Here is a 26,749-nt window from a genome sequence, read left to right as displayed (position 1 = left end):
TAGTACTGAACATCTTGGAATGCAGGTGGGTGATGGCTGTAATTACATTCAGTAACATACTGATTATGATAGTGATGATTCTAAGTGACTTCAGATTGATTAGAGATGGACTCTAAAAACTTGAGCTGAATATTTCTTGGGGTTCCGGATGCAGAGAGGAACTCTGATTTCAAGTCTCACCTTCAAATGGTTGAAGTTTTCTGCCTCTAGAAAGGAGACGGAACCTGATTAGAAATCACTTTGTCTGCATAGGCACTGTGATGTGCAGGGGGAATGGAGAGCAAATTCTGCTTCCTTATTTCTGCAGGGACCTGAAGGTTTGGCTTTTCTCACCTGGCCTTGTAGAATGGTGGACTCCAATTTTCCAAAGTGGTGTTATTGGTGGCAAGAGTCTTAAAATGGTGATATGACCAAGTTTATGTGAAGATTCAGATATTAAATACGTATTTGGATTACTTTAAATAGCACCTTTGATTACAGATACGCTGTTAGAAGATGAAGTTGCATCTTCAACATCGTATTTATTCCTGGATAGTTAAGTGTGTTTCCCTTAAGTAATGATAAAAATAATTTGTCCTTTTCTTGGGTATAGAAATTGGACAGTAATGTGCAGCAGTCGTTCATTAGATGTTAATTCCTTATAATATTGTCAACAACAAACTTCTAACAGCTGTAAGTACATCTAGAACTGTGCCTATCTGCAGATATAGTGGGAAAGGTTGTTTTCAATTTCAAGAAAAGTGCTAAAGAATGCTATTTGTCCATAATTAAATATTGAGGATTTCTGTATTAAATATTTAATTGACCAGCTGTACTGCAGTCAAGTAGTGGGGAAATGGTAGAGCTCTGTGTTTGCACTTAACAGCTATTTCTGGGGCAACCAAATGACCTGTTCCTAAATAATTGGAAGGAAGGAGATGCCCTGAAGGAAAATCTGTTACCCCAGTGTTGGGCCTAAGGAATGGCACGTGGTCATCATGTGGCTGCACCGTGCATCGTGTGGCTCTTCTGAGCTGCAGACCTGCCTCTGACTTCTGGCTCTTGGAAGCAGAAGTCCTGGAAGCTTGGAAAGGCTGTGAGGCACATGCAGGGAGGTAGGAAACTGCCTGAAATGCTTTTGTTATGCAGGATGTCTCTGCCAAAATTGGCATTAAAACAATGCAAATTGAAAAAGATTGGGGTAGATAGAATTTTTTGTCAATTTTACAGACTTCTGTGAATCAGATAATTGCTAAGAGAAAGAAGAGTTGCTCTTTGTCAATGCGTGAAATGGTCTTTGTGCTTTGAAGATCAAATGGAAAGAGAAAAGAGAGGCAGCAGATACGGAGATACTGCAGTATCTGTGGAGGTGTTATGGGTCCATAATGCATCAGAAAAAGAAGAAAATATGCTTGTGGTCTGAGACAGCACTGCGTTAGTAGCTGGCCTAAGACCCAGGGTTTGCATTGGCATTATCTTACTTAAACATCTCAGTCATGGAAACCTACCCTTCACAGCAGAAATTTGTCTGTGAACTCCAGTGGTTGTTTTGAAGATGCACTGAGAAACGTGTGTTGGGAACTCCTGCACAGTGTGTTCTTGCGGTTGTTGCATCTTGCAGGGTGATGTGGTTCTGCTCTGTTTCTTCAGCCACAAAGAAGTAATGCAGAAGGGGAGATCAGCCACAGGTCTCAAGATGAATGATGGTTTGGTATCACTTGACCTGAACGCATACACTGACCAATGTTATTTTGACCTGAAAATTGAGAGGAGATTTAAACCACAAATGAGAGAAGTCCTGGAATGTATTTGATGTCCTTGTACCCTCTGCTACATCCAGAGAATGTATGCAGTTTGAATCTATGGATTTTGGTGTGTTTTGTTCTGTTAAAGGTAGGTCGTGCTAATGCTGCATCTGACTCACTTGTGCATCTGGGAAAATGAGATTATTGGATATGAGGAAAGGAAAGCAAGTGCTTCTCAATCAAAGCGAGCTGAGGATTTTGGCTTCTTCTCTAGCACGTGGGGTTGTTCACTTCCTAGAATCAGTGGGGTATTGGCCTGAGCAGAGGAGGCTCTGCCATCTGCTCTGTGTTTCAGTCCTGCTGCCCGCAGAGCACAGACCCACCAGAGCTGCTTGTGGGCAGCGCGGGCTGTCGTGTATGGGATGCAGAGGAAAGGAACTCTTTGATGTAGACACTGTTGAAATGTACTGCGTTCCATCTCGTGTGGGAGCTGAGGCAAAGTGGGAAAGGTTACCGCAGAGTTGGTTTTGTTTTCATAACTGGTGGGGAAAGGTCGCTTTGAAGGCATTTTGTATTGCAAACTGGGTTGCAGTTCTTCCTCTGAATTTACAGTAGCTGTGCTGTATATCCTTCCTGCAGCTCTCCAAATTACATAAATACATCCAGAGGGACAGAAACTGTTGTATTGAATGCCAAAAGCTCTTATATAATATTTTTAAATGCTTGTGGTGAAATTTTGGATAATTCAGCAGTCAGGAGCTGGCAGGATGAATGCAGGGTTTGGCTTATGGTGAGGAATACTGGGCTCCACATCAGCTCTTCTTGGCTTCGTTCAGATCTGGGACCTAGATTAAAACTCTCTAGGATTCAGTCCTTTGCACATGGAGCTGCATTGAGGTGCATCTTTCACACTTTTGATGTAAAATGTATGTGGGAAAGATAACCTTCGTAATCAGGGAGAACATTAAAATTGCTGGATTAAATAAACCATTGCAGTTGGGTTTAATGACAGTGGTGGATGAGCTCTGCAGCTCCCCTGTGCATAGGACAAGACTGTTCATAATTGGGAGAGCTGCTTTAGTTTGGCTGAAGTGTGGTCTGTTATAAAGGAAGCTTTATAAGCAACTTTAACTGTATTATGCAATGGAATGAGGCTCTTACAGAATTACCTACATTTTCATTAATAATACACAATTCCTGGCTTTTCTGTTCCTTGAGGTGATTAACCAAAGACTTTTGTTAGAGATTTCTCATCTCTGTTTTTGAGGGGTGCACTGGGATATCTCCCTGTTGGTGGAGGCAGTGCAGGGGTAAACTCTTATTGCTGATCTGCCTTGTTCTCAGGAGAGGGGAGCATTGATCTCTCATCATTTGAATATAGATCCAGGGCTGGGGTTGCTGGGATTTTCTGGCTTTTAGATTTGTTTGAAACAACAGCAAAAGTTAGATGACAAAACCTGGGCTGAAGTGCTGGTGATGTCCATCTCCAAAGGAATTTTTTTTGGGTGTGGGTTAGTGTCATTACTTTAACAACGGCTGCAAATTGCTAAAACTAATGTGTGTGCTAAGCTATCCAAGAAGGGTCTTCTGTAAGCCACGTGTGATGTGTTGTGGGCTGTTTCTGCTGTTCTTGGCTTATCTGCAGTGAGGGCTCCTGCTTCAATGTAAACACTTCTGCCCTGGGGCTGAGATCTGTCAGTGCAGACTGTATAGATGCACTCATGGTTGCTTCCATCCAGAGCAGAGCTGTGCTCCAACCACTGCACCAAAGACAACATTCAAAAATGTCATATTTTTGGAATACGTTTTTTTGTAGAATTGTTCCTATGCTGCTTTATAATTTTCTTTGCAAGCAGTATGGAGAAAATCAGATGGGTGAGTGATAACTTCAGCTGAAGATGTTGAACAGGGCAATTGCTGCTGACAGCAGAACAAAGCAATCAGAAGTGTACCCAAAGCTTTCACATTCCAATGCAACTTATACATTTAAATAGACAAAAAAAAGCGCCATGTAATCAGAGGGATTTAAAGGAATAATATTTCTTGCAACTACTGCTTATTCAGGTGTTGCTCAATACATAATCAGTTGGCACATTGTTTTCTCCATTGCCATGTGCTTATTACATTGTGCAGTCAGCTTTGACTTAAAAGATAAGTGAGTTAAATCTGATGTTAAGCCTTCCTGATGTTTTGCTAAATAGAATGCTCGATCCAGGGTCATAAAGGCAGAAAGTTAAGTTCAACGTGGTTGTGGGACTTGAAATAACGTGTGGGTTTGAGTGTGAGTTACAGCCAGTTGTGCCTTTGTGCTCATTTGTAAAAGAGAAAAGAACTTTAAAGCAGGGGAAAAAAATCCTGATCTGGTGTTGTTTTTTTTTTATATATATAAATTGAAGTTTATACTTGAACACTGACATTCCTAAAGCATTTCTGCTAGGCTTGGAGCCAGCCCTGTTGCTTGTGTTTGTGGGCAAACCTGTCCTCACTGTCCTTAGTTACTCACTACATTTGGATTTGATGGCTGTGATACAAAAGGCAGAGAACAGGGAGGGTTAATTAACTCACCTCCTTGCCTTGCTGCTTGTTCTGAGGTGTTTGGGGGCAGGTGGTTTTTCATCTTGTGTCTCTGCTGGCGGTGCCTGAGGTGCAGTTTGCAGCTGGGAAGCTTCTCCAGAGCATCCAGATGGATGGATCTGCTGCTGCTGTGTCTCCAGAAAAACAGAGTTCAGGATGCTCTCTGGATTTCCCTCTCAAGATACTTTTATGAGACGCTCAGCAGAGAATTAGGTGTTTATGCATGGGTGAGGAGAAGTGTAATGAAGAGGAAAACGACGGTCTTTACTCATTTTAGGCTTTCTAGTGCTTTTCAGATAAATCCGAAGATAAGTTGTAATACAAAGTGTGCACCTATTCTTATGCACTTTTCAGCACTTTGATGTAGGACTTAGACACAAATAAACCCTCCCCAAACCAAGCCCAGAAGCAAGCTTTGAAGAATGATAATGGGAAAACCTTAGAAAGCTGCGTATGTGAGGCCTTACAAAGAGAACTTTTTGAAAAATGTGGGACTCCAGGGCTACGATGCTATGAAGTGAGGCACTGCTTTAATATTAATTGTTAAGATATTGAGAAATGGAGAGAAATTTGACCAAAAAGCAGGGACTTGACAATCTTTAAAAATAAAGAAATATATGTTGGACAAATGTCAGCAGCTGAGGGCAGGACTGAAGATACTGTTATCTCGATTGTGCACCCTGTGTGCACGTAGTTTGCTTCCCTGACCAGAGACAGTGCCTAGGCACGTGTTCTGTAGCACTATATTCATAATTTATGCTAGGGAACTTGAAATATTCTCATTTGTCTTCCTCTGTTACTGGAGCAGATTTGGCTGGCAACAAAGGAGCTGTAAGCAGTGAGAGGTTCTGTTGTTCCAGCTTTCATTTTTCTTCTGTGTAGAGCAGTGAGCTGTTAAGACAAACTTGCAGGCTGTTGGGATATGATGAGGGCACACAACTGGCCTGATGCTGAGGATGCTTGCTGGACTCCCAGTGGTCTGCTTGGGGGAGTACCAGGAGCAGATGATACAGATGCAGAGAAAGATGGTGTCAAACAGCTGATCTCCTCTTTTCAAGTGGGCTGCAAAGGAGCTGAGGGCAGTCTGAAGCCATCAGGCAGTTTGGCAGCAGTGCTGTGTTATTCAGTGGGGGTTAATTTCTCCTTCTCAGTAGTGTGGTGATTGCCCTGTGCCATTTCTGTAGGTGAAGGCAGTGAGTTGTGGGCTACACTGTGAAGTGGTGAATCATGAGCCTGGAAAGAAAATGCAACTCTGAAACTTTTCTGAATGGAATCCGTGGAATGTTTTGGCAACTATAAATGTGGAAACCAGCAATGTTTGTGTTGGGCACGTTGTGTGGCTTCTCACCTTGTTTATGCGAGAGTAAATCTGAATGAGCTCTGATGTAAATTTGATTAAAAGTCACCCTTGGGGCCTAATTAGGCAGTGATATAATTAGTGGAATAGGTCAAATAGCAGTAGATTTCTCGGGTGTGAATAGATGTTAGTCTGCTCATGTTTTCATAGATAAATGAATTGTAATTGCACTCACTGCTCACTGTCAGGGCAGTTGCTTGGAGCCCAGGACCAGGAGCCTGCTCAGCATCTGGTGGCTGTGCTCTCATCAGCATTGCACAGCCCCTTCTGCAGGCTGCAGTTCTGTGTGGTGCTGGTCACCTCCAACCCTCAGTGCTGAGCATCATCAGTAGATTTGCAAGTGACACTAAGTTAGGAGGAAGACCCTGCAGAGAGATCTGGGTAGGGTGGATCAATGGACAGAGACCAGTTGTGCCAGCTTCAAGTAGACGTGATATCTTGTTGGACTTGTGGAAGACCACTAACATCACCAGCCTTAATGATTCTGTGACTTACTCTGCCTTTAAGCCAAAAGCACATAGAAATGCATATTTTTGTTTTGTTGATCAAATGTTTTATTGACAGGCTTCAGGCTCCCAGCTGTACCAAATGCGGTCATTTTCCTACTGATAAAATGTTGTACCTGCTCAATAGGTTACTGCATTTGTGAAGCCTAATGCGCTGTCTCCTGTCTTGCTCCAGATAGCTGAAGGTGGCTGTGGGAAGTTTTAATATGTTGTTCCTTCTGCAGAAACATCCATCAGGGAAACAGAAATGGGAAAGGCGATAAGATCAGCACCAGCCCCATTTCATATGCAGTGCTGCAGACACAGGCTACACCCTTGGCAAAGCACCTCATTAACTTGCCACGTACTTGGTGGTGGGCACACAGACCTGGCAAACATATAATTACTGTGCTAACGGGGGGAGCTGCCACTTGCTAGAGTGCTGCCAAGATATGTATGTATCTAGCTCGGCTGCTTTTATATTCTGCTAAATATTAAAGGTTGTTTCTTTATAACTAAAGGCTCTGTTGAAGTAATAGGGAACTTGCATTTTATTTTCTGTTTGATTGAATCCTGAATTCAGTGCTGAAAGCAAGAGAGAAATTCATATTAAAAAACCTAACCCTTTCCATCAAGGAAATTTGATTATAACGAAAACCCAAATGTTTTCTCTTTCTATATCTATTTGACTGGCTTTTAATGTTAAAAAAAAAAATCAAAGTATTTTTGAAAAGTGATGTAAGAAGAAAGTCATGAACCTTTAAAAGTATTTTTATTCACTTTCACAATTTATGATTACTGGAAGGAAATGTGATTTGTGTGGTTTGAATTAGGGGATGAGATCCTATGGTTACCAATGTTCTGAAGAATTTGCAGCTGGTGGGTTCCTTGTTCTGCTGAAGACCACAGTGAGACCTATCCACAAGGTAGCAGTGTTTCTTCTTGGGCCAGGTGATGTGATTTGTTTGCTGGGACTTGAGGCCTCTGCCTGCAAGGCAGGGAAGGGGATTGTGAGCGGAGGTTTGGTCTTTGAAGGTGACTTCGTGTGTTCATCATTGTACAACCTTGGATGGTTTGTTTTCAAACAAAAAAAAGTCCATGCAATGGAGAAATAATATGATAGATGATCAAATCAGAGCAAAGCCTTATGATTAACTTTTGCAGGTTTACTTGCATTTAAGGTTCTTGCTTCGATTACCTGTTTTGGAGGTTTTTGTGATTTATCAGTTTCCTTTATTTTGATTAAGAGAGTAATTGAAGCAAATCCCTGCCATACAAGATACCAAGTTCAAATGTAGATCATATTTAAAAGGATTTATAATGAACTGTTCTAAAAATTTCTACTGGTTTTCTCTGGTGTATTCAAATGCATTTTTTAAAAGCTGCTGATGTAAAGCTCAGGTTATATATTGAGAACTTAAAGGGTCTTTTCAGTATAAATTTGGACCAATTCTATATGTGAGATAACATTGCAGATCTTTAGGAGGTGAAATGCCAAAATTGTGTCCCTCCATAACCTCTCATTCCTGTGGATGGCTCTGTAGGACAGGAGCCTTGTTCTTTAAAAACCTCCCAATGAGTAGGACACTGGTGCAGTGTTACCATGTGGTATTCACCCTTTCTTCACTTCCAAATATTGGGAGGTTGCACTTGAAGTTTTCTAGAAGTTCGTTGCTCAGAGAAGCTTGATGCTGTCTCTGTTTTAACAGAATGTGGTTTAACCCAAAAGGAATGGATGAACTCCTGTAGCTGGACTTCAGTACTGCTTTTGCCTTCTGCAGTCCATTGAATCTAGTTGGTACAGAGCATACACACCTGGTTCACTAGTTGTTATGCAGAACATCCTCTGCTCTCTTACTACACACTTCTGCACTAGTTCTAAAACTGATGTCTGTATTAACTATAAAGAAATCCTGTACTGCACTATGAGAAATCTGTTGAAATAGAGAACCATAAAGCTTGAAAAAGTTAATTATGTGAAAGTCTGTGTATGTGTGTAAGGTTACTCTTCCATGTCAGGGTTTGTGGCACTGTCAGTGCCTCATTGGGCTGTGTTAGGAGCTGGTAGCCCAGGCCCCCTTGGGAAGTCAATCAGGAAGAGTGTAGGAAATATCAAGTGAGGTATAATTCTTAGTACAAGGTACTTTCTAAGCTTGAATTTCTGTTCTAGCAAATCTGCATGTTACAAAATGCCACTGTGTAGGGTGGTTATTACAGTGCTGTACTGTAATGTAAATAAAGTGGTTTCTATTTTGTAACCACTAGAAAATGCTGTTTGGAGTAGAGCAAACAACGGACAGAAGTAAAGGGCAAAAGGTGAATGTTACACAGCCGTTTCTGAGCGGATACTCATCAACAGTCAGTCAGCTTATCTTATTCAGACAGCACAAATGTGGGTATCTACACTTCTACCTAATCAATTTTTATGTTATTTCTACAGAATTGTGCAGCGCTCTCCTGGCACTGATGAGTATGGGAAAGCCAGAGGAAGATGGGTGTAAAATACTTTGTGTACTGAAATGCCTATCAGAAAGTTTTGGGTTTTGGGTTCCTTGAGCTGCTATCAGATTAATTTTAAAACAGTTGTCTTTCATGAAGGAAAAACATTCACTTATGGCCTAAGAGGGGAGGAGAAATACAGCCTTCTTCCAGTCCCTCCTCGTTTTTATCCTGGAGTGGAGATGTCATGCATGGTTGGATATGTTGCTAAGGTACACTGAATTTTACGGTCCCTAACAGATACGTCTCTATGAGCTCAAGAAAGCAAAGGCTATTTTAGGGACCTAAGTAGACAAGAACTGCAGGTGACATCTCCCAGAAAGGTGCTGCCCAAGCCATGGCAGGGAAGGGAGCGGTGACTGCTAGAGCTGGACTCTGGGAGGCACATCTGCCAGAAATAGGAGAGCATGGAAGTACCAAGTTCCTGTTCTCAGTGGGGGTAGGTGTGGTCATTGAGAAGCTCAGAATGGTAAAAGGAGAGAATGTAAACACTTCATACTGTCTGAAATGTTCAGTGACACTGCAGAGGCTGTTGGTACTTTTGCAGATGTTAGATAATACAGGTGAGGTAATACTGAGAGCCCCTCAGTGACACTGGAGGTACTGATACCCTACAGCAAACTAGGTGTGAGAAGGCTGGGAAAGGTTTGCACCCGAGACAGCTTCATCAGACTGTGCTGTATGTAAACAGAGGAAAACGTGTCTGGTCTCTAGGCTGGCTGTGTGGCCAACATCGTAACATTCAGAAGTAAGCCAGGGCTTTAGAGATGAGCTTAAGGGCTTTGCAGAGAAGTGTGGGTTTGGACATGACATTGGCAGTCACCGTTATCTTTAATCCAATAAACTGATGAAAAAGGTGTGAAAATAAAATTAAAACAAACAAAGAAAAAGGTCCACTGAGAAAACTTCAGAATTAGATTCTGTTCAGTACTGTTACTTTACAGCATTGCAAGTGAAGAAGAGATTGTCAGCTGCTGGCATTTGTTTCAGCAGAAAGAACGTCTATGCTGTCTGATATTGATGCTGGAGTCTTTGGGGATTATAGATGTATAGAGAGACACAAGGCAAAACAGTGAGAGAATCAATATGATTTGGGGCTCCAGAAGTTGCTTCTGCCGTATGGAAATGATGCTGTATGTCTCTTGCAAGAAAGAGGTAACTTCAAGGTCACAGGAGATTGCTGCTCCATGCTGTGGAATAATAGGTGATAACACAGGTGGATTGCTGTAGCGCAGGTGATGAGTCTTGATGTTTCATAAGCTCTCCATGACTGTGGTAGCTTGAAATGAAAGATGTTATGGTTTCAGGACATAGCACAACCTAGACAAATGAATTTGTTTTCCAGTGGTACTGATACTGGGAGCAGACTTATGTCCATCTCAGCAGCCTAAGTCATTCTCAAGGACTAACTGAATACTGCCGTCCAACTCACATCGTAGTTTGGCTGTGTCAATTTGGGTGCTCTGCATTGCTTAGGGACAGGCAGGAGGGCAGGTGGATGACTCCTGAGGGCAGGGTGAGCCTGGCGGGGCTTCCTCAGGGCATCTGAAAGGTGTTAACAGAGGCTGAACGCAGAATAAATCGAGGCTTCTGCAAGAATATTAAGCACTGCATAAAAAGCTTCTGAATCCTTTTCCGGATTTGTCTTGTGATTCTTTGCTCCGTGCAGAAAATATATGGCCAGAAATGCTGATATCAAGTGAATCATCTGTGGTGTTATTATATTGTGGATAATGTTTTTGAGAAGCTAAAACAAGCAATACACTGGGAGTCTAGTAAAACATGTATCGTGAAAATGATACATGATTGCTGTTAAACTTTATAAATCTTTTATGGTGTAGTAAATGTGCTAAAACCAGCTAGGCTGGAAAAAGTATGCAAATTAGAAACAAAATGGAAATTGAGAAGGCTAACAGGGGAAGGAGAGATACCTGTGTTTGCAAGAGTACATGAGAAGAGGATGTTCCTTGCATTACATCTGCCTCTGTGTAATCCAGCTCTGAGAACTGAGGAGGCACAGCAGTCTGGGGCTTAGCAGCAGCAAGTTCAGGTGTGAGGACTTGGAGCCTTTCTGTAGGGGGAGGGATGGCAGTGGAGAATTCTTGGAAGCTGCTCCACTCCCTGTGTAGGCTGCTGTCTGCCTTGCCAGTACTCCCTGGTGGCCTGCTCTCTGCTCAGTATTGGTGCGTGGTGTGAAAGGGCTGCTTTGGTAATGTAGTACTATGGGACAAAAGTTCTGCCAATTCATCTTCATAGCTGGTAGTATGGAGGTGCTCTGAGAGGAATCAGCAGCTACAAGAAGAGTGAGATTTCAAATACGCTTTCATATTTCTCCTTTTCAATTTGGTCATGGCATCCATAACCTCTTATAGAGTCAACTTGATGTTTCTTTCCCTGTCTGAGGCTGGCAGTAGGGCAGTGATGGGCTGGTGCTGCAGCAGGGGATGTCTGTTTGGGAAGTGGTGTCCTTTTTCACAGAGAATCACAGCTTTCAACATGCTTAAGGGCTCTTGTGGAATAGAGCACCTTTTCTGTCAACCTGGGGGGATGGCTGAGGCTGAGGGATGCCTGCTCTGAACACCTACAGTGCCCCTTCAGTAACTGGTGGGAATATGGCCAGTAGCCTACATGTCAGGAGTAACTTTGGAAAGAGTTTCCGGTTTTTTCAGTTCATGTCACTAACCAAACTGGAGTGTTCAGTAGGCTTCAAGAGTTGTGAAGGTGCTCATCCACTGCTGGAAATGCTTGGAAGATCAAGTGCAGTTCTCAACTGTTGATATTGGGTTGTGAGCTTTTGCATCCCCTGAAGAGCCTGATCTGAAGTGAGGGGAGGCAGGTCAGGGCCAGCATGCTCTGGTGTGATGCCTGTAAACATGTGGCTGATGGTTGCTCATCTGGGACTGTCAGTACTGGCACTTAACTGGGCAGGAACCTTAATCCAACATAAATTGTTATGAGCCTTTCAATTCCCACAAATTAAGGCTTCAGCTGAAAGTTTCTTTCAAAGTACAGGAAGATTTTCTAGCACTACGATTTGTGATGTATTATTTGTCTACCCTTCTGGTTCAATTTTCTGTGTGCTGCTTGAACTGCTGTGAGGAGAAAAGCCAAATGGACAGAGGTGGTGGTGCAGCTCTATGTGTGAGCACACTGCCTGCAGGCCTGGGGCGCACAGTGAGGGAATGGGGTGCAAAATGCAGCTGCTGGACTGTGTACACTTTTGGATCCCTACAATATGTGTGGGATGTCAGAGCCCTGGGTCATGCTGAGCAGTGCCTTGCTGCACGTGGGTGCTCATTGCATTGGTTCTCTGCTTGGATTTGGTGCTGGCTGCTTTAATCTTAAAAACATCCATCAATTTTTCACTTATCTTCCTACTTTAAATTGTAAGATATATTGAAGCTTTTAATTTTCTTTTGAGATTCTGAGCCCCTTAGGATGCATTGAGGATATTGTTTGCAAATTTTATGATGCAACCATGAAAGACAGAAAACTTCCTTTTCTGAGATGAGATAAAGGAGATTCTCATACAGCAGCATGATGTGTAGATTTGGTCCTTAAGGAAAAGAAACACAAAGTGGAGGACTGTAAGAGCAATATTTATGGAGGCATTTTTTCCCCGATTATATAGCTAGGGTGCTTATTTTTAGTTGGAGACCTGATACTATGCCAGTCCCAGACAATCAATTTCATCTCAAATAATATAGAATGTGCTGTCAAATTATATATGGTAATTGATTATGAGCTTGTATATAATGTATTATTACATCTTATTTTTAGCCTGGTTTGTTAGTGCCTCTTAGCCTGCTGCAGCCTAAACCAAATTTCATGGAGAGGTAGATGTCTCAAAGGCAATTATGTTTCTATACACATAATGAAAACTGGTGGCTGCCTGAAGTAGACAGTCAAAATTAATGCTCCTGTTGATGGAAAGGCTGCAGCATGTGTGGTGAGCATCATGTTGCTTTGGGATGATAATGCATGTGTGTGGTTTGGGGCCTCTTCACAGCTGCTGCTTGGGGCTACAGGCTGAAGTTAGAGGTGCTAGAGGGTGTACAAAAGGGTGAGGAGGTGTGAAGAGGAGTTGAGGACATGGATGAGACAATGAGGCAGCTGAGGTTGTGTAGGGAGCTGGAGGAAAGAGCGTGGGCATCTGTGGAACACCCACACATAACCAAGCTTCAGTACGCATATAGGATGATGACTTAATAAGATGAAACAGTGAAGGAAGTGTGCAAAAAGTGGTTTTTTTTTTTTTTCCTGATGCAATTCTAATATTTTAATTTCTTTTGAAATGAGACTGTAACTTCTAGCAAGGAGAATGGGTAGGTGCTGTCTAGATTTCATTTACTTAATTTTCATGGGACTGCGTTTTACGTTAGAAGCCAACATAAGATGCATAAAAGGCTGCTCTCCTGCTGGAGACAGTGAAAGATAGAGGAATCGTGCCAAGCAGTGTCTTGATTCAAGAGTAGGCAGAGCGCAGGGACGAGGTGCCTCATACATTGCCATTTTCTCTTGTATGATGCTTGATTTCCTGTGAGCACAGGAATTTGCTGTGATTCAGAGTAGAGTCTAAAAATATAAATGGCTGCTCATGATATGGGCTATGGTTCATTTTCTAGTTATTTTCCTTGGAATAATAAACAGCTAAGCTAGAACTGTGCATAACCACCTTTCAACAGTGTGTTGAGAGGCACCTGCAAGCTGACTAAATACAGCTTTAAACAGTCCCAAATTTAGGATCTCCATCATATGGTTTGGTTTGTGTGCGTCTGCCCCCTGCTCTTTGCAGCTGTGTTTCTCTGGAAAGCCTTGCATTTCCCTGATATTCTTCAATTATTTCAGAGTCAGAAGAATATTGCACTTTGAGTTTTGAGGATATTCTGTTGGATTTTTTCTTTCTTTTTGCTTTGGTTCAAAATATGATTTTCTTTCTTTCCTGTGGTATTTCGAAGAGGCTATGGTAGATGAAACGTTACTGATGAATGCAGTTAATAAGTACATTAATGAGTGCATTTTATGTATAGGACTGCTTATCTGCATGCATTAAATGTTCTGGGACTTAATCCAGAAATGTGGTTTTCCTTCTGGAAACGAAGTAAAAAGAGTGTTAACCAAATAATTTGTGTTTGACGTGCATTAAATTACAAACAAGTTTCGTTTGAGTTCAGTGCCAACAGGATCAGGTCTGGCACTGCAGTAGCTTGTATCAGATGAGGTAACTTTCCCTTATACAGCGTTTGTTAAGCGCTCCTTTTATTTCAGATAAAGATTTAGGGAGAGCTTTTGGTCTCATGTTTTTTTTCTTTTTTAAAGAAATTGAAAATTTATATCATGAAAAATTCATATATATTTTATTAAGAAGCGTAAACATCAGAGTTGATCTGGACAGAATTTTTTATGGTTTCTCTGCACTAACATTACCTCCTCTGGTACAGCTTCCAGAACTGATCCATTCAGAAGAAATCTGCTTCTTTACAGAGGCTTAGTTCCTTACATGAGCTGTTTTTAACATTTCTAATCTATCTTAATGTTTCCATTATTCTATAGCATGGCATAATAGCTTTTATTAGGATACGCACAAGGTCAATTTTAATCCCCAAGTAACACTGACGTGTTAGGGTTTTATTTATATATATGTATAGCCTTTTTATTTTCAGTATGTCTGGAAATTGCAGCAAGCCTGATGGACACTTATTTTGCACAGGCTGCTATTTTAGCCCCCTCAGGCAATTGGAGGAGAATTTGCAATAGTGTATGGAACGTGAATAATTTTGGATACGTTCCTTTTTCATTTCTTGCAGCCACCAATGTGAGAGGCTGGTTTTTGGAGGCTCTCATCCCCGGCTTTCTGCAATCCTGACCCATTTATGCTGTTCTGAAAGGAGCATCTGAAATCATGGCTCATGTCTGAAAGTATTGCTGAATGAGTGATTTGTTTTAGTGATTTTATTTTTTTGGACTGAGTCCTTGCCAACCTCTTTTTTTTTTTTTTTCCGTATTGTAGTTTGATTTATAAATTGATGCTTTAAATGATGGCTTGCTACAAGAAGAACTTATTTAAAAATGTGTTTTTTGACTCTTGACACTTTGAAATAAACATCACATTTGTATTTAAAATACATATTGTGGGTGAAGTAGAAGTTACAGCAGATACTTCAGGAGGATTGTTTGACCTGCTTAATGCCAGTCTTTAATAGAGAATAAATTTGAAAAGCTTGCAGGAAAACAATTATCTGTTAATCTGCTCAGAAGTTAGTGAGACAAATAGGGATTATGGATTTACAGAAACTTCTCTGTATTGAAAGGGAAACACATTAAGCAGCTTCTGGTGGGGTTGTTTGGATGATGTCAAGGCACAGGCTTGGTAGGCCCATACCTTGCTCCATCATAGCACCCTGTTTGAAAGCGTGTGGAAGCAGAAAGGAATTATTTTGCTGTACTGTTCGTTCCTGATGAATCAGTGCTCGCAGAATGATACATTTATTTTTAGCTGAGAGCAACTCCTGAATCCTCTCTGATGAGAAAAGGTACGTGAGAATGAAAACCGGCAGCTTGTGGGAAGGGAAAAAAGGGAAGGTTGGTACTCTGACTTATTTCCCTCTGCAAGCTGCTTTGCATTGAGAAACAATGCGATTTAATACAACAAATATGTGAAGTGAAAAAAATAGCAGACTGTTCATCTGGTTGTCATGTGAGTGTGTGAAGCATCCATTGAAATGCCACTGAAACTGAAGCCTTTGAGTGTTGTGTAGCAGTCCCTGATAACGTTCAAGTGCACCATTGAGTGGTGGAGCACACGTGGTATGCACAGCATACATTTGGGCACTAAGAAATAATTAAGCAGGTGCATTTGCTGGAGGTTTTACATTGCTGTTTACTTGACACTTGAGAAGACTTGTGGGGTTTCCTCTTGAAATAGGCAGGAAAGTTGGAGATCTGTCCCCTGCTCCAAAGTTTTTTCCCTTGTCTGCAGCTGGGGGGGGGTCTTGCAGCTCCTGAGGTGCAGGGTGGGCTCTGCTGCTGTGCCCTGTGGGCACCAGGGCTGTGTTAGGGCACAGAGCTCTTCTGTTGTCTTACTGAAACAGGTATTTCTTGTAGCCCGAGGCACCACTTCAGCAACTTCTAATTATTCTTTCCCCTTCTTGTTTAACTAGGGGCTTTCTGTCTGTAATTGGATGTGATTTCCTATTACATAGGCTCTCCGTGGTGAGCTTCGTGGGTAGGCACTTTGTTTAAATAATTGACTGTCGTCTTTAGCTGTGGCAGGTCTCTGTTCATGTTTCATCTCACCTTCACCTTCTTTGTGGCTGTGCAGTAATTTGGGTCTCATAGCCTTTCCCAGCGCGCTGGTTTGCAGTGGGGATTGTTTAGAAAATAACTGGCTCAGTGCTGTGCTGCTTTGATTACCTGGAAGGCAAATTGCTGTTGGAATGAGACTGTCTTAGGCTAGTTCTGGTGCTGGTGCAAGTTTTATGAAGAGAAGCAGTCATTTCTTAGGAGCGTTGTGCAAATCTCTGATAGTAATTGGCCTAAGCAAGGAATAGTCCAACTCCTTTCATTCTTTTTCCTTAGTAGAAGTGTTTCTGTAATGTTTGCTCGTGGCTTAAATGATTTTTCCCAGTGTGTCAATCTTAGTGCTAGCAAGAGAAAGATACGAGTTAGCTGTCAGCTTCTCCTGCCCCAGTGATGCCAGCTTGGCCTCTCTGGGGTGTGTGCCATCGGCTCCTTGCTCCTGGCTGACACCTCTTCCATGGGATCTAATGGCTGTCCTGTGTTGGAATGCTGGCAAGTACTTCTGCAAGTGCTGACAGCAGAGATTGGAGTTTGGAGGGTCCTTGTGGCATAGGCAAGGTGATCTCCTGAGGTGGTCTTGGCAAAGGAGCCTGCAGCTTTTCCTGAATGATTCAGCGCAGTTCTGAACCTGCCTTTTCTATCTGTACTTGCAGCGTGTTCATCTGAAGATAGGTTATGTGCTGCTACTTCAGCACAGTGTTTTATCTGCTGCAGATGTGTGCACATCACAGTGCTCTATCTGAAGGATGAATCGTGTGTGCAGATGCCATTGGTGCCCCAGCACCAGCTAGATCAGTCGGATGTGTCCTCAGCCCACAGACTTGGCATTGCCTTACATCCCTAACAGAACCTTTACAGAGACATTCTTAAAGCACTTTAAGCTCTTCTTGAGTACATTCCAGAAGACTAAAAATATGTAGCTTTTGGTATTACCTCTATCTATTTTGTGTGAGAAAACACGTGGCTGTATTTTTCTGCTAAATGTTGCATATTGTGTGAGTTTTCTTGTGTCTGTTCTTATTAGTTATTCTAAAGTGCAAATGTGCAATTGATTCTTAAGTCTCAGATGCTGCTGAAAACATCTACCAGGTGTAGATTTATATAGGTAAATGCTGATCACTACTTGCAGCTTATAAAAGTGTAGTGGAACGTTGTTTTTACATGTTGCACATCTAACACAGCCTTTTGCTCATCTTCATGCCTGTACTTTCACGTCTCGTGATTTGGAGAGCTTGGGATTAAAATGAAGGAGGAATTAAGTACAACATAATCCATTTACACCTACTTCCACAGTCCTTTATTACAGTGGCTAATTTGTATGTGGGTAGGTTTTATCAGCGAGCATCTTTCCTTTGGGATGGATATTGATGATAACTTTAAATACTGCTTTAAAGCTTAGTGTATGTAATACTTTGGTAGATTAGTTGCACAGATATGAAGAGCTAGGAGAGCTAGGCACATTACTTTTTTTTTTAGTAATTTTTTTGGAATGCTTGTTACAAAAATGATTGATTGTAATGATCATTGAGGTATTTAACCTTAAGTATTGCAGCTGGAAGCAGGCGAACTTTGGAAAATTGCTTGGAACTTGGTAAGAAATGAGGTTGGAGAACTGAGTCATCTTTCTGTTTGCAGTTTGTATCATGTTTGTCTGAAGGGATAGCAGTTCAGGAAAACCAAAACAAGTTTTATGTTCTGCTATAAGCTGTTTCTATGCTTCTGGGCTTAGGATGGGTTTTTTCTTTTTTTTTTTTTTTCATCAAATGATCTTCAAGGGAAGAGAATTGTATTTCCTCTTGCTATTCACCTAATCTACCTCATTCTTTGTGCTTGCTTGTTTTAGGCTGTGAGCACCACTGGCATCAGAACTGAAGGCATGAGAGCTACTAAATAGGATTACATTAAAATCATGATTTAGTTGAGCTCTTACACATGATTAGGAGATTGTTTTGCTGAATTGCAGTACGCAGAGGTCCTTGATGAGGAAATTCCAAGTTGCTTTCGGCATTCATTAACACAGAGTCCAACCCACTATTAATTGTATCTAGAAGGGAAGATAACAGGAAGTCAGAGGCTGTCATTTTGAGCAAATTGATATCTGAAAATGTGCACTTACATGTAAGCCAGGGGAAATTCTTCCCCAAAGCCAAGAGGTTTTCTAGTTTTTTTTCCTCTATCTTCATTGTGGACTGTGCGTAAGAAACAATTGCTGGCATGACAAAATCCCAATCTTCAAGTAGAATGGGGGATGTCTTTTGCTTTATACAGATCAGTCTTTCTGTGTAACTCAAAGCAATTGCAGCCCTTAAAAAAAAAAAACAAAAAAAAAACAAAAAAAAACCCTCATGCACTGAAGAAAAATTACATAGTAAATGGAGTTTTGAGTCAAGTAGTTACCCAGTTCCTGCTAGTTTTACCACATGAGGAAAAAAATATAAAGACAAAATTATGACCCGGCTCTTCTGCTGCCTCTGCTGAATATTGTTTGGTAGACCAATTTTTCAAGAAATGCCTGGGACTCGCAGTGTATTTACACAAATCTGGCATAAAATTACAATTTAAAGGGCAGAAGTAATCAGATGTATTGGATTGCTGCTACTGCCAAGTCATGTGTTCAGTTCAGATTCCCATCTCTCTGATGGAAGAAAATGCTAAAGGACAGTACGGTAGTTCAAACCATGGGGAAGACGAGCCTGAGAATGAATGTGGATTTTAATATTGGAAGTGTTTACAGCAGTGTATGTACTTTCAGCAGGCAAGAATATATGAGACTTGGGAATCTATCAGCAAGGGAGTGTTTATGTAATTTAAAGCACACCGTTTCATTGAGGAAGCTGGTAATCTCTGTGAATATAAAGGTTGACTCAATTTTTATTTAAATTCTGGAACACACGGAAAATGAATACTGAAGTAAACTTCTGTCAGCGTGTGAAGAATTGTACGAAAGCTTTTATGCGTTAGTTGACTCTTCATTTATCCACCTGACTTGGAGGAGTGCAGTATATAGGGAACAATATATGTCAGGCTTTTGCATGTTAATACGTTCTGATAAGTGTCTATTGACTGGTAAGAGAAACATGTTTCTAATTTCTTTCTCAAAACAAATAAGTGCTTTATCTTGCACTGGTCACCACAAAATCTATTGGTCAAAATGCAAGTCGAGGCTTGGTAATTGGAACTTAAAACGTTGGACTCCCTCCTGTTGTGTCTTAAAATACACCTGTTAGCCAGGCTTGGCACTCTGTGAGCTGTTCTCAGTCCTTCCCCTGCAGCAGTGTTTTACATTCCTTGCAGGCAGCTTAGAGTTGTGCCCAATATGTCTGAATAGATAGGTTTTACTTTTCCATTAATAATGCAACAGAGCTTTGAAACAAAACTAGCCAGGGAACATCATGAAATTATTTGGTACAGCATTTGTTGTGTAGTTTCTCTTTTTTACTCAAATTGAATCTAATCTGGAGCATGTTTATTAACTTGTATAGTTAGATTAAAAAAATAATAGTTATGTGCACCATTAAATACATAAGAATAAAGTGCCTAACTTTTTAAATTGCAGTTGGTGTCTGTGAGGACTGTCTGCTTGTTTTGGAAAGAGGTGTGAGGAAGGTTTTAAGAGTGTGTTGAAAGCGAGCATCACCAATTGATAACAGCAAAAGAAGTCAAAGATTGTAAATGACATTTAATATAGACTTCAGTAATATGATAAAATTAAAAGTAATCATGACTATGATAATGAATTCATGCAAGGCAACCTTAATTTTTAGCTTTTTTTTTTTTTTTTTTTACATTGTAATTATTTCCAGCTCTAAAATTGGTATGTGTACTGTGTTGGATATAATGTAGCATGTCTGTGCAGTTTCTTTCATAAGCTCCTGCAGAAAGGGGAGGAAGCAGAAAACAATGGAGGAGAAAATGTGGGAGGCTGGAAAAATGACCCCAGGGAATCAGAACATAGGAGAGGGGAGATGCAAGTGAGCAAAGGCCTCATTAGGAGAAGGAACAAAACACTGTAATGGGGTGAGAAACCAAGCTGAGAGAAGGTGGCAAGTGTCATAAAGTTACATCCATTATCTTTTAGAAGAAATCGACTAATTTAGCGTGGGAAAGAATTAGAGGCAGAGGATAAGGAAGAGTTGGGGCACTGAGAAAAAGGTAGCTAGGAGTAGATGTGCAGCAGGTGATTAAACTGAAGGGCAGAAGGAGATGGCAGAGCTGATTAAAGAAAAGAGAATTATCCTGTGATGGAGGGAAGCTGCCAGGTTTGTAGGATTTGCAGGAGCTGAAGTGCAAGTTGAGATCTGATGTCAGTTGGCACGAGCTTTGGTAGTCCTAAGCTCTGTGTTGGGCAGCAGAAACAAAACAGTTGAGGGTGGTGTAGAATAGCTTATGTGATTCATAGCTGCTTCATCTTACCTGATCCTGTTTTCAGCAGCAAGCTGGGCTAGAGACCTACAGAGGTGAGTAGGGAGCTGCCAGCTGGAATTAGCCTGTCCTCCAGTGAGCACGGAAGGAACAGGCCTGATGGTGGTACTCAGAGTGGTCAGAACGGTTGTGCAGTCAGCAAGTAGAATGGTGCAGATGGCTGTGCTGGGAAAGATGGGCATCAAATGAAGCTCATGTTTGGAGAAACGAGGCCAAGCATGAGGAGATGCAGGAGGTCCAGTAACCACGTAAATTCATCGTGGTTTGCTAACCACATTAGCAGAGCTAAGGGAGGAAAGGTGTCTTAACCTCACGCCCATCTTCTTCAGTAAATTTTCACCTGAACGGCAGTAAGAGGCCGTAAAATAGAAAGTTTCTTTGAAATTAAGTTGAAAGTGCCTGTTTCAGTGAATAAGGTCACTGAAGTAGGGCTTGAGATCATTGAACATTGAGAACTTCGCAATCAAAAGCAAAATAAGCCTTCATCCTGGAAGTTGGTGACAATAAATGTGGGGGTTAGAAGGAGTGAACCAAAGGTAATGGGGTAAAGAGGAGGTGGTCAGAATTTGAACGTCAGTGGAAGTGGTATAGAGAAAAAACGTTCTTGGATTTAGTACTTAGAGGGGGAGAAATAGGATGAATGGAAGAAATTGGAAACCTCGAGTGGAGGCAGTGAAATTTCCAGCGCTGTTTGATCCGTAGCGCTGAGTGTGAGAGAGCTCTGCAGGACACGGTGCAGATCCCTCAAATTCTCCACCAGTGATTCTTGCTGATGTGAAGAGGAAGAGGTGGCAGATGGCTCAGTGTTGTTGTTAGTGATGGTTTTTTCCTTTTTTTTTTCTCCTGGGAGTAGGTGGTTCTAAACCATCAGAGTAAGAGAGAGTCAAGGAGTGAGCCTACAAGAAAGAGAAGGAAATGAAGAAGTGAGGAGGAGGTGAGCATTTCTCTTGACACTGATAATCTTGGTTGCTGTATTCTTTGGAGCAGGGAGAGAACTGTCTGCAAAATAAGAGAACCTGGAAGATCTTGGATTTGTGAAAGTGTTTTCTCTAGGTTTGGCCTGGGTAGGAGTTTAATTCTGTCTGCTGCTTCAGTATTAGTTTTGGTTGGTTTGCTGTGCTCAGGTGCTTGAATGCATGAGCAGGATTGTTCTAGCAGAACTGGCAGAGAAAAATTTTTACAAAGTGTATCCTCTTAATGTGGGAAGGGATGTTAATCACAAGCTGGACACTTGTGGACTGTGCAGTTAGAGAAGCCAGAGAACAGTTTAACTTACCAGTAGCACATAGAGACTCTGAAATATGAAATTAGTGGATAATTTTCTTAGGTCACGCTCTTTCCCATAAACCAAACTCATCTGCTCTCCTAAGGGGAGACGGAACAACTGGGCTGACTTCTCATTATCTCTTCCTATGGTGTGTCCTTATTGCATTACTGCCAGGTAGATGCAGCAGCTGCTCATCAAGCCACTGCAGGACTTCTCTGTTAATTGAACTGTAATGGGGGTGACAGCAGGGAAGGTCATGATGATGGGACCAGTGATATAACGTGACCTCTGGTAAGAACAACTGGCACGGGCAATTGACCTTGCTTAAATAATATTATGCTAAGGGCTTTTATCAGTTGATGTCAGGATGATTATTTTTTCATATCAGAGCTGTGATGGTGTCAGGGACCCCTGTGTGAATCATATTCAATTGTGTTCAGAGCAAGTATATTTCTCACCTTAAAGAGAATGGGGTTTCCTACGTGATAAAATACAGTGAGTGACTAACCAGCGACGAGAGAATACGGTGGGAATGGAAAAGTTAACAGAAAGGTTTTTAATAGATATCTGGTTTTACTTAACCAATTGCTGCAATTTATCTGAAGGGTGGCATTACCTTTCAAACTGCACTTCATGGCATTTCAGTATTTTTTTTTTTTGTTGTCGTGCACAGTTAATCTTAGGGTGAAAGCAATTTTTAAAGAAATGTGCAGATTTTATTAATGTCTTTGGGGTGAGAAACGTATTCCTACATCTGATTCTGGGGCTGTCAAAGTGTGTGGAAGTGACTGAGTTTGAGGCATCCTGATGCCCATTCTGAGCCACAGCATAAATCTGGCATTTCTTCCGCTCCAGAAGGGGTGATGTGATGTTCGCATCATTGGCAGGAGCTTCTTTTTCCTGGGTCCTGCCAGTGCAAAGGGGGGGATGAGTCTGCAAAGCCCTTCCTGGAGATGCACAGTGGCACGAGGCAGTTGGCTGCAAGCAGCAGCTTGCACAGTTCTGAAAACCTACGTATAAACAACCACAACTTTTTATTACAAGCCACAGATTACACTGTGTTACTCCTAGCGTGTAGGAGGAAGTCTGCAGAACAGTTATAAAAGTTGGTTGGTTATATAGTGCAGGTGTGCATGCTGGCATCACTATGTATGTTTTCTTTTTTCTTAATAGCCCCTTTATGTAACATGGTGTTTGTGGGCCAGTTGTCACTAATGACTGGGAGATCTGTTGCAAAGTGCAGAGGGAAGGAAAATGAAGTAATCAATAGCCAGGCATCACACAGTGTCTTTGAGCTCATTGACAACTGTAGCTGTGTGTATTTGAACACATTTGAAGTGTGTATTCTTACACAAGACCCGACAATACAGTTTGTTTGACTTTTCCAGTAGAAATAACGAAGCCTGGATTGTAGGAAATCTCGTTACAGCACTTTGGTGGAAATGCCTGGTAGGAAATGGAGAACCACTCCTTCTGCGCTGATCAGCAGTGGCTGTTCGACCCAAACTGTGAGTTTGGGAGCGTTGCAGGGTGTGTGCTGTGCTCTGCTTTCTCATTCCCATAGCTTCATGCTTGGGTGCATTGAAATGAACAGCTGATGGTAGAAGATGTGTTGGGATAAATGTTTGTTTCTGCCTTTTGAAAGTAAAGTTTTGAAATGGGATTTGTCTTGTGGATGTGTGTGTGCCTGTATTCACAAGCTTATTTGCAAGTAAACTACAGTAAGGTGGTTCCAACAGCCAAATGGTGGTGATTGGTTATACAGAAGCTTAAGTGTTGTAGAGAATATATTGTTCTTAATGAAAGCAAACAGCAGAAGGAAAATGTCATGCATTCAAGAGGCACTGAGCTTGCACTCTGTCTATGTACCCAAGTAGTTCTGACCAGCTGCTCTTATTTGCTAGCCATTACCAATACACGGGATTCAGTTTTGAACCTCTACATACTCTCTCCAAAACTGAGAACCAAAGTAAAATTGTGACATTTTCCTGCCTACGTTTATTATTTTTTGTCAAGTGTACATGTGCTCTGCCTGCTGCCTGAAATCCCAGCACACAAAAGCCCATCCTGCAGCCAGGAGGGAGCTGCTGTCCCCATCCTGCTCCGTGCTGCTTGCTCGTGCTGTTCTGACCTTGTGTTGAAGGCTGATAAACCCTGCGAAGTGGCCACATTCCAATAAGAAGAGAAAAAAAAAACCCTGACCTCCAACCTGCGATACCCTATTAATGTCAAATAATATAAAGTAATATCAGAGCGTAAAAGGAAATCGCTGCAGTAAAGCAATTTAATTTCTGTGAACTGAAAGCACTTGAATGGAAGTGCTGAGGAAATTTGCTGTTGTTCCTGCAGCAGAGGTTATGAGGTTCTTTTTTTTTCCCCTCTTTTTTTTTTTTTAACTGCTGCATTGTAATTGGTGACTTTGAAGCTTTCTGTTGTTTCCAGTGGGAACGATCATGCTGCTAAAGTAGAGAGCTTGCTCTGCTGAGTCTGATTTTCAGGCTTGCCTGTTATAGGAAAATAATTTCAAATACTAGTTTTCAAAAGGTATTATATTGCTGAATGTGCATTATATGCAATGTTTAGCCGATGAAATGAGAATAATCCTCTTTGAACAACAACTTGCATTTACTGAACTGGTGTTGGAAGCAGTGCCAGCTGCCTTTGCCTTTGTCTGCCTAATTGCAATTTAACGGTAATCCACGATCTGTGCAACTGTGACTGCAGTTCTTTGATAGATCTGAGTTTGAATGGACCTCTGGTTCATCTGCTGCCAATGATGAAAGCCACTGCACAACAGCATATTGACAATGGACTCAAACTTTTCTCAAACCAGTGGAAAATAAACAAAAAGAAACTTGTATTCCTTCAAAGCTGTCAGGTTTTGCTGTTCCTGTGTTGTGCTGTGCTGGCTGCAGGCTTGCAGTGAGCAGCCATCCACGTGTAGGTGCTAAAAGCTTCTGTAGGTTTGGGGCTGGTGCCATATGTTTGTAGGAGAAATGTCCGCTGAGGGCTGTCGGATGCAAAGATCTCCTTGGGCTGACTCAGGAGGTGTGGAAGCAGTAAATTGCTGGTGACGGGGCACTTATAGCAGGAAGTGTTATTAGTGCATGCTCTGTTCCTTTGCACCCTGGGTGTTTGGCATCAGCTCCTTGTCAGGGGCAGGATCTGTGCCTTTGCAGAAGTCTGCTTTGACTTGCTGCAGCCATTCTTGTAATTTAGTTAAAGATGTGACAGTGCACAAGCAGCGTGAAAAGGTTGCTGAAAAGTTGTTGGGCACTTTCTATGTTCTGCTTCTCAGAAAGAAATCAATGCCTGAGTTCACAAGAGAAACCTATTGACAGTCCTGAGCATTTTGATCTTAATTGCTCTGTGCTTGTTCCTGCTGTGAGGAGTATGATAATATTTTGAAGAACATTTGTGAAGGTAAATGAGTGCACTTTGAGCACTAAGACAGGATGAGTAGAGCACCAAAAGGTCTGTGGCAGTTAAATACCACTGAGTGGTTAAATACTATTGGCTCACATTTGGACACGTGTTGGGTTGCGTGGTGACTGGTTTCTGGGGGAGGAAATGTCAGGGTACTGCTGCACGTGTCTGGGCACCTGGTGGAGCTTCACATCCTCAGCTCTGAAAAAACAGTGCACGGTGTGCACGTTGTATGCATGAATATTGGATGCCCAATCCCTGGGTGCATTCGATGTCAGGCAGGACCAGGCTCTGAGCAACGTGGTCAAGCTGTAGGTGGCCCTGCTCAGTGCACAGGAGGTGGATAAGATGACCTTTAAAGGTCCCTTCCAACTCAAATGATTCTATGCTTGTGGAAAAGTGAGGCCAGTTTTGTTTCAGCTGTGTGGAACTGGTCTTCTGAATCGAGTTCCCCAGCAAAGTGAAATCATATATATGTTTTGGTACTGAAAGTTGAGTACGTTTCCGTAGAGTACGCTGGGAGCACTTAGCCTGAACGAGATGCAACACAAGTGCCATTTCACAGCACAGTTCTGCTCTATCAGTGTTTTAATTAAAGTCATTCTACTGATGGAAAGTCTATTCTCTGGTGTTTTCTTTAATGTAGTCATAATGCATCAGTTTGAGCTCCCTTGCTGGAACATTTTTCATTATAATCCACTTGGCTAAGTTTATAATTAAACTTCTAAATTCAGACCTGCTTTTATTGCGTTTTTGGGACAGATGAAATCTAAAGCAGGGAAACTTAGGGTTCCTGGGTTTTACCCCCAACAACTCAATGCAAGTTAAGAAGCAATTCATTTGCAGAATGGTAATTTCATATCCTTGCTTTCAGTCCCCAGGATCTTCTCTAGCTTTGAGACAAGAAACAGATATGACTGAAGAAAAGAAAAAAGATGAAATAATTAAGATTTGTGCAGTTTGACTTTGGAGGTCACCAAAATACCTGGACTGGTGAATACAGCCGATAAGGATGGTGCCTACTTACTGAAGTTTTCATAATTAAATGTTAAGAAAAGTTGTTCTGGGGACCTGCTGGACCATGAGGCTGCATGGGGCAGGAGAGGTTCCTCCTCACAGAATCATTTGAGTTGGAAGGGACCTTTAAAGGCTGTCTGATCCAAACTCTCTGCTGCATCCACCATCTCTCTGGGCAACGTGTGCCAGTGCTTCATTAAATAAGACTGCTGCTCTGCCTTTGCTGCTGCAGACCTGGCTTTCTGCTCGTTTGGGAGAGAACAGAGTTAGCTCTTTGGATAACAGTTTTCTCACAAAGCAGGGCAGATTTCACTGCTATCTGAGGATGTAGAGTGCAGTGGAAACGTCCACATTACCTAGGGATATCATAAGGAGTGGGTTTGTGCTGTGCATGCTAGGAAAATGGTTATGTAATTACTGCTTACGTTGATGTTAAGAAAATTTATGCATGATTAATGATGCTTATCTTTGTGGTAGACATCTACTAAATGATTTATAGCCAGCTAGAAGGGCTGCAGTTTCTTCTGTTGTTGCTGCTGCTTAGTGTTTGGGATGATTCTAATTGCATCATATATTTTAAATGGAGAGTGCCACCCAGGTGTCCGTGTAAGCATTTCCATCTCAGACAGATATAAGTAGGTCAGGTTTACCTGTGGTAGGGGAAGGTCACGGCTCCCAG

The 26,749-nt window shown here is 41.8% G+C and overlaps 1 protein-coding gene across 14 annotated transcripts in view; it reads left to right on the top strand.

Annotated features, from left to right (window-relative positions):
* THSD7B (thrombospondin type 1 domain containing 7B) overlaps positions 1-26,749 on the top strand; it is a 291,273-nt gene that overhangs the window by 19,991 nt on the left and 244,533 nt on the right. For 5 of the 14 annotated variants that reach the window (XM_090143539.1, XM_090143546.1, XM_031590754.2 and 2 more), the window contains exon 2: positions 21,214-21,294. The exons of 8 other annotated variants lie outside the window; for them this stretch is intronic. The gene's annotated coding sequence lies outside the window, so the exon portion shown is untranslated. Of the gene's footprint in view, positions 1-21,213; positions 21,295-21,801; positions 21,919-26,749 lie in introns of all 14 variants that reach the window. One more of the 14 variants, XM_090143545.1, reaches the window with a different exon arrangement.

This window comes from Phasianus colchicus, chromosome 7, assembly GCF_987193195.1.
Source record: "Phasianus colchicus chromosome 7, bPhaCol1.hap1.1, whole genome shotgun sequence".
Classification (NCBI taxonomy): domain Eukaryota; kingdom Metazoa; phylum Chordata; class Aves; order Galliformes; family Phasianidae; genus Phasianus; species Phasianus colchicus.
This window is presented reverse-complemented; position numbering and strand designations above follow the sequence as displayed.